Source organism: Homarus americanus, unplaced genomic scaffold, assembly GCF_018991925.1.
Source record: "Homarus americanus isolate GMGI-L3 unplaced genomic scaffold, GMGI_Hamer_2.0 scaffold51859, whole genome shotgun sequence".
NCBI classification, from domain to species: Eukaryota; Metazoa; Arthropoda; class Malacostraca; order Decapoda; family Nephropidae; genus Homarus; species Homarus americanus.
The window spans coordinates 9,259,805-9,272,305 of NW_024711292.1; the positions used below are offsets into that span (position 1 = coordinate 9,259,805).

Here is a 12,501-nt window from a genome sequence, read left to right on the forward strand (position 1 = left end):
CTGTTTGTTTAGGTAGAGATAAGGTACCCGGCCAGCCGATAAGGGGAGGCCAGTGAGACAGTGTTGTACTGATCATCATTTCACGCCTCAAAACTACATTTTAGTCAGTGGGCTTTAGACCTTGGGTGAGAGTAGACCTCCTGCTCCGCGGAGTTAGAACAGGGGCCATACAGTCCTACCAGTGCTATGAGTCTGTGTGTGCAAATCCCCGAGATTGTTGTTAAGTCAAGCGAAAGTTAACGCATCCTGTAAAGGAAGTGATCACTGGTGAGGGCCTGTTTGCAACAAGAGCACTCCAGGCCGGCCTAATAGACCTAAACGATTAATTCCCCAGGTTGACAAACTCTCCCTTATAACTTACAGTACTGTGGCGCGAATGTGACTGACCTATCCATGCAAATTATAAGTCCAGTGTATGGAATTGTGCCAAATAAACGTAAGTGCAATTATCTGCCCGTATCTGTGACCCCTCTATTATTATTATTACCAAAGATAATGACTGATTGGTTATGACAAAGTATAATCAACAACTTAGATGGATGTTGGAAATTAATGGAATTCATTAAATCATCATTTATCAAGTACACTGTAACGACCACGGTCGTACACGTCAGTTAACGCCAAAATCAATTATTTATATTACGCTCAATAGCCCACAAAACATGTAACCCTGCTTTTATTTTGAGTCCTCCATCTGAGGAGTCCGTTTTCTCATCACTTCAAGACGCCTCAGTCCTCCGTTATCCCATTTTCTCTGACTTACTGAAACCAACCTCTCTATAAAATGAATTTGAATGCGAGAGAACACCCTGGTTTTGAGTCAGCTTAGATATGTCTGTTTACAGTTGGAACATTCAAGATCCATTGTGAGTGGTGTTGAACGCTTCAACTGTCCTTATTGTTAATAAGACGTGTCAAGTAAGTGAGTGTTGAGTCTGCCAGGACAAACGATACCCATCGGTTTCGTTCCCTAAGAATACCCATGAGTTTCTGATCGCTACTGAAGTTATGTTATTTTGTCGCCCCGACATCAGAGAATCTGATGTTTGTAGTTTAGTTAGAGTCAGTTGTCTATTTAAGAAAGTCATTAATTTCCTGTATTATTCTGTCAACCGGTATAATCTCCAAGATCTAACGTCTCCCTGTGAATAGGTCCTTGTTCGCCTGAGGCCTGAGCTCGCAGAATTGATGTTATCAACGTGTATATTCCATCCTTTCCTGGCAAGCTCAACCTCTGATTAGATTATATGAATAGACATAGGAAATTACCCTGATCAGGAACACCGGAGTTCATAATTAAGTATACGGTGATCCAAAATGGTAGAGAAGGTATGTTGTTGGTAAGATCGACCTTCCTGGCAGAATATGGAGGCCCAAGCTGCCCCGCTGGTGCACGTATATACCTCTACACGAGGGAGAATCACGCATTCGTGACTCTTCCTCAACGTATCTCCAGGTATGTTCACGTGTGTTCCACGCCGCCTAGTAATTCAGTTTAACTTAGTCAATTTTGTGAATATCAGTGTTCATGTTTTAACATAGTGACTTCTGTGCCAATTAAGTCGAGTAACGTAGAGATTTAGATATTGGCTGGACCGTTGCCAGACGTATGTTTTGTATAGTTGAAGTTAATTATTGACGCATTCGTGACTCTTCCTCAACGTATCTCCAGGCCAGTGTGTTGAGCTGAATACTCATCGGCTACCGTGGGTCGGTAGCCGAGTTGGACGATGCCGTTAATTCGACAGGATTAAACTGGGAAGTCCTTTTCCTGCAACTTAGGCGGCAGCTCCCTTGGCGTGTGTCGGTCTACAACCGACCCCCTGACAGCGATCTTCATTTGTTATGGAGACACTTGCGATATATGCCTAAGTATTATTGTATCTTGATTGAGGGATTAACTAACAGATGGAAATCCCAGGTTAAGCAGTGAAACCATAAATGTGGATATTACCAGGAAATATGTTATGTGAGTTGAGTACATGAACTGAAGGAAAAGTATCATGTTCATGACGATAGAACGTGAGGTTATAATTTGATTTGGGATAATGTCAAGTGTGTCATATTATCCACTTGCAGTAACAATGGAATAATATATTGATTGTTAAATGTTGTAACCAAGAATTGAAGATGTAATTTGTTACTTGTAAAAGTAAGACCTGAGGGTCCAGTGATATCTTGTGTATAATTACCGAATCTCATTTGTCAGAGAAATAATACAACATTGTCTAATAAAGTAATGAGTATTTGGAGGTGTTTAATGAGGTAATAAGTTCTTGAAGTGTTTGATGACTTAATAAGTTACTTGCGGTTCTTTTAGCCTGAGTGAATTTAAGATGCATCTTCTCCACTCACTGTGTTAATAAATATTGAGTTAGTAATCTGAGTATCACCACTCTACTCCTTCTAAACATTGGTTCCCAGAAAATAATACTTACTCACGTGCCTATACATCTACCACACTACCCAAAACCCTTCCATGAGTTCTGTTATATAATGAAAAGTCTGGGTGGTGGCAGCTACCCTGTGTAAGTATAAAGAGTTGTACTAAGAGTAACATGGTTCCCCAGACTAACCCATGTATAAGAACAGAACTAAAACAGTATACTTCCGAAAGGTAAGAACATTGAAACTGAGAATATAATAGATATGAACGAAATGAAAGTCTTGGAAAATATAAGAAAAGAAAAATAAGACATGTATGTACATTGTGGAACTAATGACACAGCATAGAAATTATTAAATATATAGATCATGAAAGATTAAGGTAAAGAACATACAGAACTGAGAAGAGAATTACTTATATAAGAATATATAAGAATATAAGGAATATAGTGATAAAGAACATATAAGAATATAAGTAAGAATATATAAGAATAAATATATTTGTAAAGAATGGAAGAAGAATAAGTATATAAAACAGGGTACTCATTGGAAGAATGCTACACAGAACAAATAAATGTATGAGTAAATAGAATACTAACAGAAAAGAGTAGCTGGATGCCGGGGGCAGAGTGAAATTCTACTTAGTGATACACCATAATCTCCTGGGTGAGTAGTCAGTGTGAAGGAATCTGAGTTCTACGGTAAGAAAACCGCTTTCTTGCATCTAAAACGTAACACACATCATCCACAGCCTCCGACACGACCATGAATTTCACTGGGCAAAACTCGTAGAGGCTGCCCAGGAACACAGAACACATAACCCCAGAGAGTTTGGAAAAGGATCGCCAAGCTAAGAGGAACAGCTAAGCCCCCCTTCGATTACCTACTAGTAAACGGTAGGAAAATCAAAGAGCCAGCTGACGTAGCACAAACATTAAAACAACACTGAGAATACATTGTGGGGTTTTTGGGATGTTTGTGTTCACACTCAGGATGGGTCGGATAGAAACTCACAATGTGCTCTCTGTATACATGTTGTATTGGATGTACAATGCAGCTTGGTGCTGGGAAGGCAGCATGGTTACAAGCGTGATGTAGAGAGAGCTAGTTGGTGAGGGTGCTCCGAGGAGAACAGCTTGTGGGTCGCCATGCTCGCCGGCGGGAGCGAGGACCGCCAGGCAGGCGGAGGAGGAGGACGTGTTGCTGGCTGGTTGGTGTAGGTAGAAAGAGACAGGTCACCACGAGGTCAGGTCTTAAATAGTGGGGGGTAGGCGTGGCTTAGTAGTTGACCCCCGCTCCGTGATGTATGGCGGCGCTGGTTGACCTAGACCACGAGGCACACACTGTGGAATTCGTGGGGTCGGCTACGCAGCGACAAACAGCGTTTGTAGGGGAAAAATCCACTACAACATTTTCCACCCACACCCCCCACACACACAACAAGTGCACATCTTAACCACATAAACAACATCACCACACAAATGCACACACTACACGACAGAACAACTCCTGATAACACAATAGATACCTCCACACTCACACGGAATCACATCCTCACTGCTCCTTTCACTCCAACCCTCACCATGACGCACCACGTCAAGACGAAGTCAGCAATCGCAAACAAAACACTCGGAAGTATACACAGACTCAGAACCGCATCAATCAAAACCAAAATACACCTATTCAAAGCCCTCATACGCCCACTACTGACATACGCACCTAACACACTCCAGCTAGCAACACCAACAAAAGCCAAGTAACTACAAGTCATACAAAACAAAGCACTAAGATTCATCCATAACACACACTGGTCATCCTTCACCCCAAATGGACACCTACATGAACACAGCTCCATCCCTCCACTCAACATCTACCGGAGACAACTAAGAGACAAGCAAATAGAAACACTCCTCACTTCTTACCCTCAATGGCAGGAATACTTCGACATCATACTCCCACGCAGACTCAGAAACAGGAATCCCTCCATACTAAACAGACCAAACACACCCCATCCACCTCCCCTATATTAGTATCAGCCAGATACAGCTACCCGATGCCCTTCCCTATACACAACACAACCACCCCTTAAGAGAAACCCAACAAACAACCACCCCCATATCAAAACCTAACACCCCTCCAAACCCACACCCAACCACTCCTCCCTAACCTAACCTAACTTAGCCTAACCTAAGTCACCCAACCTCTGTTAAAAAAAAAACCCATTCCTGACCCTGCCCCAGTCATACAGAACAATCCCCCCCCCCTCCGAATCAAGCTCCAACTCAAAGAAAAAAAACCTGCCCCTCCTATACATAACTCAACCAACTTAAGCATTTCCAACACCTCCCCCCTCCAAAAAAAAACCCTAGCATCCTAGCTTATTCACTAACAACCCCCCACCCCCCCAAAACTGACCTTCCACTAACAATTCCACCCAAAATAAAAATAACCAAACTCAACCATTCCCTAACCACACCCTACCATTCCTCCCAAAACAAAAACCTAACATACCTATCCCATACTAACATACAGATGACGTGGACGCCTCCCTTAGCCAATAAGGTCGGGGAGGGGTGCATAGTACCTGTACACAAGCCCTCTCCCTCAAAGAATGGGACTATTCTCTCTCGAGAAACGGGGCCGTCCTTACAGAAGATTGACGTTGCTCGCGCCTCAATGAATGAGGCCGTCCTCCCTCAAGGAATGGGGCTGTCCTTGTAGAGGAAGTGACACCAATGACGTCCCTTGAGGAACGCACAATACCTGCAAAAGCCCTCCACGCAAATTGCAGAAGACCTGTATAAGCAAAAAAAATAAATAAAAAATATTAATAATAACCCAACTCTACCAGCCACTAACAAAACCTACAATCCTCCCAAAGCAAAAATTTAACATACCCGACCTTTCTAATAACCTCCCTTCAACTCCCCCCCCCTCAAAAAAATAAATAAATATATATATATAATTAAATATATATATATATATATATATATATATATATATATATATATATATATATATATATATATATATATATATATATATATATATATATATATATATATATATATATATATACATACTACCAGAATCGGCCCTCTCCGGGGGGCTCATCTGCTAGGCAACGGTACCATGCCACCCTCCGGAGTCTCACTGTTCAGTCCCCAAAACTTCTTCTTCCATCAATAGTTCATTAACGGTGTATGTAAGTTCCACCATGTTTTTCACTACAACGGTACAGCAAAGCATATGTTTTTAGCATTAAACTGTTATTATTTTATTGCCTAATCATTACTACATATAAAACCACCCATCAACACTACATATAACATCATCCATCATCACTACATCATCCATCATCACCTCACTAGAGGAAAGGTCACGGCAGGGTTAGCTCCTGAGGGATAATTATCAGATATGGCCAGTGATATGTGCGGTCTTGGGTATGAGAGTTTGTTGACCAAACTGGAGTGGTCCACTGAAGAATTGGCGAGGGCCAAGTTAGAAATTGAGAGGGCCACGTTGGAGAACCTGAAATTAAGGAAAGAACTGGCGAAGTTAAAAGGAGAGGCTGGACGAGTAAAGCCAGTGTCTGACGAAAAATCAAACGAGTGGAAAGTCGTGAGTAGTGGGAGGACCAAGCTGGTGGTGAAGAAGCACACGAAGGATACGACAACAATGACAACAACAGCTAAGTGTACCAACCCGTTCAGTCCCTTGATAGACGAATTGGACGTTAGTACAGTCAGGGGCAGGGATGACAAGGAAGGTATAAAAACTTTAATTGTTGGTGACTCACAGGTAAGGTACATGGACAGGGCCTTTTGTGGTAAAAACAAAAATAGGATGAGGGTGTGTTTGCCAGGAGCTGGGGTGGGGGATATAGTTGACAGGATGGACAATATCTTGTCTGGTAATGGGAACAAACCCATTATCTGCCTCAGTGCAGGAGGCAATGATATTGGCCGGTGTAGGAGCGAGGAACTTCTTGATAAGTTCAAGGCAGCCATAGATCGTATTAGGACTAAGGGAGGGATCCCTATCATATGCGGTGTCCTGCCTAGAAGGAGAGTTGGCAGTGAATGGTTGTCAAGGGCAGTTGGTGTTAACGACCGTCTTGACAGATATTGCAAGTCAATATCAGTCCCATTCATTGACAACTGGGACAACTTCTATGGCAGAAGGGACCTTTATGCTAGGGATGGGGTGCACCTGTCTAGGGACGGAGTAGCAACCCTGGCTGGGGCTCTAGAGGGGGCAGTTCAAAAGATATCGAAGTCTTTAAACTGCTAAGAGAACATAGGAGCACGGGGGTGGAGGAGACTGCAGTGGGAGCGGGTAAACAAGGCGAAAGATTACAGGGAAATAGTGTTTGGAATGATGACAAACTAAATTAGACAGGGAGTTTAAAACTAAACGCGGTAAGGGAAGGACTCAGAACACGACTAACTTAAAAGTATACTACGCGAACAGTAGAAGTATGAGAAACAAAATGGATGATATTAAGGCCTTGGTATGTACCGAAGAAATCGATGTAATTGCATTCACTGAAACATGGATCAACCTAGACACACGTGAATTACCAGTCGAATACCAAATTGCGGGTTACAAACTGTTCCATACCGATAGGCAGACCAGGAAAGGAGGCGGAGTAGCAATCTATGTTAGGGATAATCTGAAGTGTGAAATAAATAAGGAAATAAAAACTGAGAGGAATACAGAAACAATTTGGATAGAATTAAGCGACGGTCGGGAAAAATTAATCACAGGAGTAATATATAGACCCCCAATCTTGATAGCGTCAATGAGCGACTTATCTGGGATGAAATGCGCAGGGCTTCCATACACAACAAAGTCTGTATAGTAGGCGACTTTAACCTTGGCCAAATAGATTGGACTGTCCTTACGGGTAACTCAGAATCAGAGGATTTTCTCGAGACGATCCAGGACTGTTTCCTAAGTCAACATATAACCGAACCCACACGGGGTAATAATATACTCGATTTAGTTCTGTCGAACAGAGAAAACCTCATTAGCAATGTCGAGGTAGGGAACGAACTTGCAAACAGCGATCACAAAGAAATTAGATTCCAGTTAGATTTTCAGGGCAGACGTAAGGAAAATTCCACAAAGTCCCAGATTTCAGAAGGGCAAACTTTGACAGTTTAAAGAGGCAGCCAGAGAGGGGGTGCTCTCATGGCCGGAACCTGACAGATGACACCGACCTGATAACGAGATCTGAGATTGCCGAGTTCCACGACAATTTAAATAGTGAGTTACTTAATGCACAAAGGCAGAACATACCATACAAAAACTCAGATCAGACAACAATGACCCTAAATGGATAAATAATTATTTAAAGAACATCATTGGCCAAAGGAAGGCTATAGGTAGAAGGATAAATCGTGGCGGAATTCACCTCCTGGACTATTATAGGGTATTGGCGAGTAGGGTTAAAACCGAGATAAGGAAAGCAAAGAGGAATAATGAGGTAAGGATAGCTAGGGAGGCGAAGACAAACCCCAAAGGATTCTACCAAATGTATCAAACTAAAACACGAGAAAGATTGACCAATACGGTCAGAATTCGCGAGCTCTACTGATAACGACGGAGAAATGAGTATTAATTTGAATAAATATTTTTCTGGGCAAATAGTTCACCACCGAAAATTTTAAAACATGATACCTGAGGCAACTGACTCTTATTCATAGAGATAGTGAAGAAACAAATTAAGTGAGATAGTAAAGTAATTAGTAACGATGTTAGTAAGCAAATAGACAAACTAAAGCCTAATAAGTCACCTGGTCCCGATGAGATATTTGCCAGAGTATTAAAGGGAATGGGCGAAGAGCTTAGTATGCCCCTTAGCAAAGTTGTTTAACATGTCCTTAAAAACAGGTGTAGTACCAGAATCCTGGAGGATAGCGAATGTAATACCGATTTTCAAGAAGGGGGATAGATCACTATCCTCTAACTACTGCCCAATCAGTCTAACATCAATAGTAGGCAAATTACTGGAAGCAATCATTTCAAACTCTATTCGAAATCACCTGGAGAAGCACCGATTGATCAATGATTCCCAGCATGGCTTCACAAGCGGACGTTCTTGTCTAACTAATCTATTAACATTCTTTTCATCAGTTTTCGAATCGGTGGACGAGGGGCACAATTATGATGTGGTATATCTCGACTTTAGCAAAGCCTTCGACAGAGTCCCCCACGAAAGACTAATTAGAAAGGTAGAAGCTCATGGCATCAAAGGTGACATCCTTAAATGGATTAGGGCGTGGTTACAGGACAGGAAACAGCGAGTGAGCATTAACGGCACTAAGTCCCATTGGAGCAACGTCACAAGTGGAGTTCCCCAAGGCTCAGTACTTGGACCATTATTGTTTATTATATACATAAACGATATAGATATCGGCATAGACAGCAACATAAGTAAATTTGCTGATGACACTAAAATAGGACGTGTTATTAAATCTGACGAGGACTCGGCAAAACTACAGGAAGATCTAAACAAATTTTTCGAATGGTCTGAAAAATGGCAGATGAAATTCAATGTGGACAAATGTAAAGTACTCAGTATAGGAGATGTAAACAGGGAAACCAGATACCAGATGAACAACGATGCCATAGAGAAATCCGACTGCGAGAGAGATTTAGGAGTAATGATAAGTAGGAACCTTAAGCCAAGTAAACAATGTGTTTTTGCTCGTAACAAGGCTAATAAAGTACTTGGGTTCATACAAAGGAGTGTTAGTTACAAGACTAGCGAGGTCATCCTAAAACTGTATCTTGCTCTTGTGAGACCACACCTGGATTACGCAGTTCAGTTCTGGTCACCGTATTACAGAATGGATATAGAATCCTTGGAAAGAATTCAGAGGAGAATGACAAGACTAATCCCGGGCATTAGGAACCTTGAGTATAGAGACAGGTTAAAGCATCTTAATTTGCACTCCCTCGAGAGACGTAGAGCGAGGGGCGACCTGATAGAGGTGTACAAGTGGAAGGCAGGGCTAAACAAAGGGGACATTACAAAGGTACTCAAATTATCCAACCAGGAGCGAACTCATAACAATGGTTTTAAATTAGACAAATTTAGATTTAGGCGTGAAATAGGTAAACACTGGTTTGGAAACAGAGTAGTGGATGAATGGAACAAGTTACCAAATATCATCATTAACTCGAATACGCTAAATTGCTTCAAACATAGGTTGGATGTTCATATGAGCAATAGGGGTTGGGTGTAAACGGGACTGCCCAGTATGGGCCAATAGGCCCGCTGCAGTTTCCTCCATTCTTATGTTCTTATGTAACCAACCCAAACATACCCAACCTCAGTGACAACCCTTCTCAATAAAAACAACCCAACTCAACAACTCCTCCCTAAACAAAACAAAAAAACTATCACTCCACATATCAACTTAGAGTCACCATAAGCCCCCGATTAAAATTAAAACCAACCACAACCCCCCCCCAATAAAAAAAATTAATTCTAATCTCCGTTCATAATTTGACAAAAAAGCTCAAATCTGTCTCCTGCTATCACTAAAAACTCTTCTACGATACGCTCATCCTTCCTTGCTACGAGTACTTTGACATTTCAAGCTCAAAGATTCAAAATCTTCCTCCAACTCGCTCCGTTCCTCTTTGACAAAGCTCAAAGACTTTACCTTCACCTTTCTCCAAACAACTCTACAACTAACTGCATTCCGTTTTCCCCTTCCTAGTCTTTCTTTTTGAGTGGTGCCCGTGCGTCCGCCCACCTGCGCTTCTCTGCTTGCGCCGCAACCGTGGCGGGGGTGGTTCTTCCTCCGCTTCACCAACACAGCCTGAGCTCTTAACGACAACCAGACCACCCACGCTTGGCCCGTGCCAGTCCGATTCCCCCCATCGGCCTCGCCCTGGCTGTATGTTGCAGCTCCACCCACCCATCTGTGCACATTGCCTACCCCCTCACGCAAGCTGTGTTTAATCCACTGCACCTTTCCTCTCCTAAAATTCACTGCAATTCTCCCTTTATCCTTCCCCTGAACGTCCTTCCCCCTGTCACTAGCCTTTATACCATGTCGTGTCAGGAAGAGGCGGTGAAGACACATGGCTCAGTACTCGATTACAAACACCCCAGATGTATTTATGAATAACAAAATAAATAAAAAATTACACTTAAGCTATGTTTTTAAAAATGCGATTCTGAATACTTTTAAAATTAAAATTAGTTATTTATCGTGGTTCGATATTCATTTTATATAAAAATCCTCAATGTCGAGTATAGATCTTGACTTGACCACGGAAATTGGCTCAAGCTTGTCAGGCTGAACGATACGTTTCGTCTAGAAAATTTGACAATTCCTGGAAAAACGACGGAAACCGGGAAAGTTGGCGGAAAAGGTGCAAGTGTGACACCACCTTTACTTTTGTGATGCGGACAATAGTATTAAAGTGACCCAATCACTGACAATTCTATTATGGACACCCCTTCATTATGATAGTTATATTATGGACACCCCTTTACTATAAAATATAGAATTTCTTTCGTATGACCACTCCAAGAATGTAAGTTTACAGCAACAAAAAAATAACAGCTGTAATATCCGGGACCATTAAATATTTTAAATTCAAAGGTGATGATTAACTTCCGCTTCCATAGGGCGAACGACTGCACGAGGTGACGCAATCGTACTAGTAATGTCTATTCTTAGTAAACAAAGAACTTACTGGAAATTAGCAAGTGATAGCTTTGTTGGGCTATTCTTGGTCTAATTGATTTATTGAGATACATTGTTTGAATACCCGCACTGTCTTCGTGCGTTGTACATCTGCATTGTCTTTAATACAGTATACATGCTGAAACAATGTAAACTTCTACCGAGTGATTGTTTTAAATCACTGCGAAATTTTCCTTTGGAGTTTAACTTGCAGCAAAAAATAATAATAACCTGGACTAACCTTATGCCTGAGAATTCTTGTTCACATTCAGTATCGTCACTGATCAGCTGCAGGTTAGGAGGGCCGAGCACTACCGCCCTGCACCAGTAGTCGAGCTGGAATCCTGGCAGGCACCGGCGATCATCACCCGACCCCTCATCGCTGCACATGAGTTGCCAATTGTGTGTATTTGTAAGAGGAATGTTGGAGGAGTTTTTTAAGAGCCTCATGATGTTCAAATTTTTGGTAAACCTATTTGGCAGGTTTGAATGCATCACGATAAATGGGTTTACTTATGAAGGAGCGATAATTTCTAATAAAAAAATTTAATTAAATTGGTCTGTAGATAGTGGATCATTTAGATAATCGAATTACAAACCATAAAATTAATGACTAACATCATTACTAATCAAACCTAACCTACAGTTTATCTATTTTAGGTAAAGTATGTTGATATTAAAAACGTCCCAAATAAAACTAAAATTTACCATTTTTGACCGAATTTCTATAAATTTCTTATCGTGGAGTTATAACAATAAAAATATTACTCATATTTGCCGAGAGCCCGTTTTATTTCGTTTTACGGTGTAATTCACTGACGTGAATAATACTATTTGTCATGTGTGGTTGAAACATGAAGGCTATTTACTAAGTAGAAAAATCATTACTTGTATGTTAATCTCTCTATTATATATTTGTCTGTATGTTAGTGCTGTAAATAACAAACGCTTTGTAACAAATGCCTCCAGATTTTGGTATAATATTCCTGCATATGAAGCCATTTGTTTCGTTCTATATAGACTTGCCAAAGGTTACCTTACAAATATAATTTATAGAGAAATGAGTTCCTGCCATTATTTTTCGGTGCTCACTTCCCATAAAATGCATTATAGCTAATATAATTATACAGTACATACAAACTGCAGTATTGTCACTGGATAATGAGCTTCTCTAAAGCACTCGAGAGGTCTCACTTAAGGCTTTAGACATTACGAAGGGTTAGTTCTGGGAGTTAACTTCCAGAGGACTGGATCATCACTCGAAAATAATTAAGTTTAGCAGTATCTTATGAAGTGCACTACGGCGAAAATATTATTTATTATTGGATAAGTTGACGTGAGTGCGGACTCTTGTAAATACCAGTTCATTGATAACTATCGTTTTCTATCAAAAACACCCCAT

At 41.1% G+C, this 12,501-nt stretch overlaps 1 protein-coding gene across 3 annotated transcripts in view; it reads right to left on the bottom strand.

Moving 5' to 3' along the window:
• LOC121877254 overlaps positions 1 to 11,467 on the bottom strand; it is a 137,526-nt gene extending 126,059 nt beyond the window's left edge. For 2 of the 3 annotated variants that reach the window (XM_042383023.1, XM_042382944.1), the window contains exon 1: positions 11,341 to 11,467. The gene's annotated coding sequence lies outside the window, so the exon portion shown is untranslated. The remainder of the gene's footprint in view (positions 1 to 11,340) is intronic. The other variant, XM_042383107.1, reaches the window with a different exon arrangement.
• Positions 11,468 to 12,501: the final 1,034 nt, after the last annotated feature.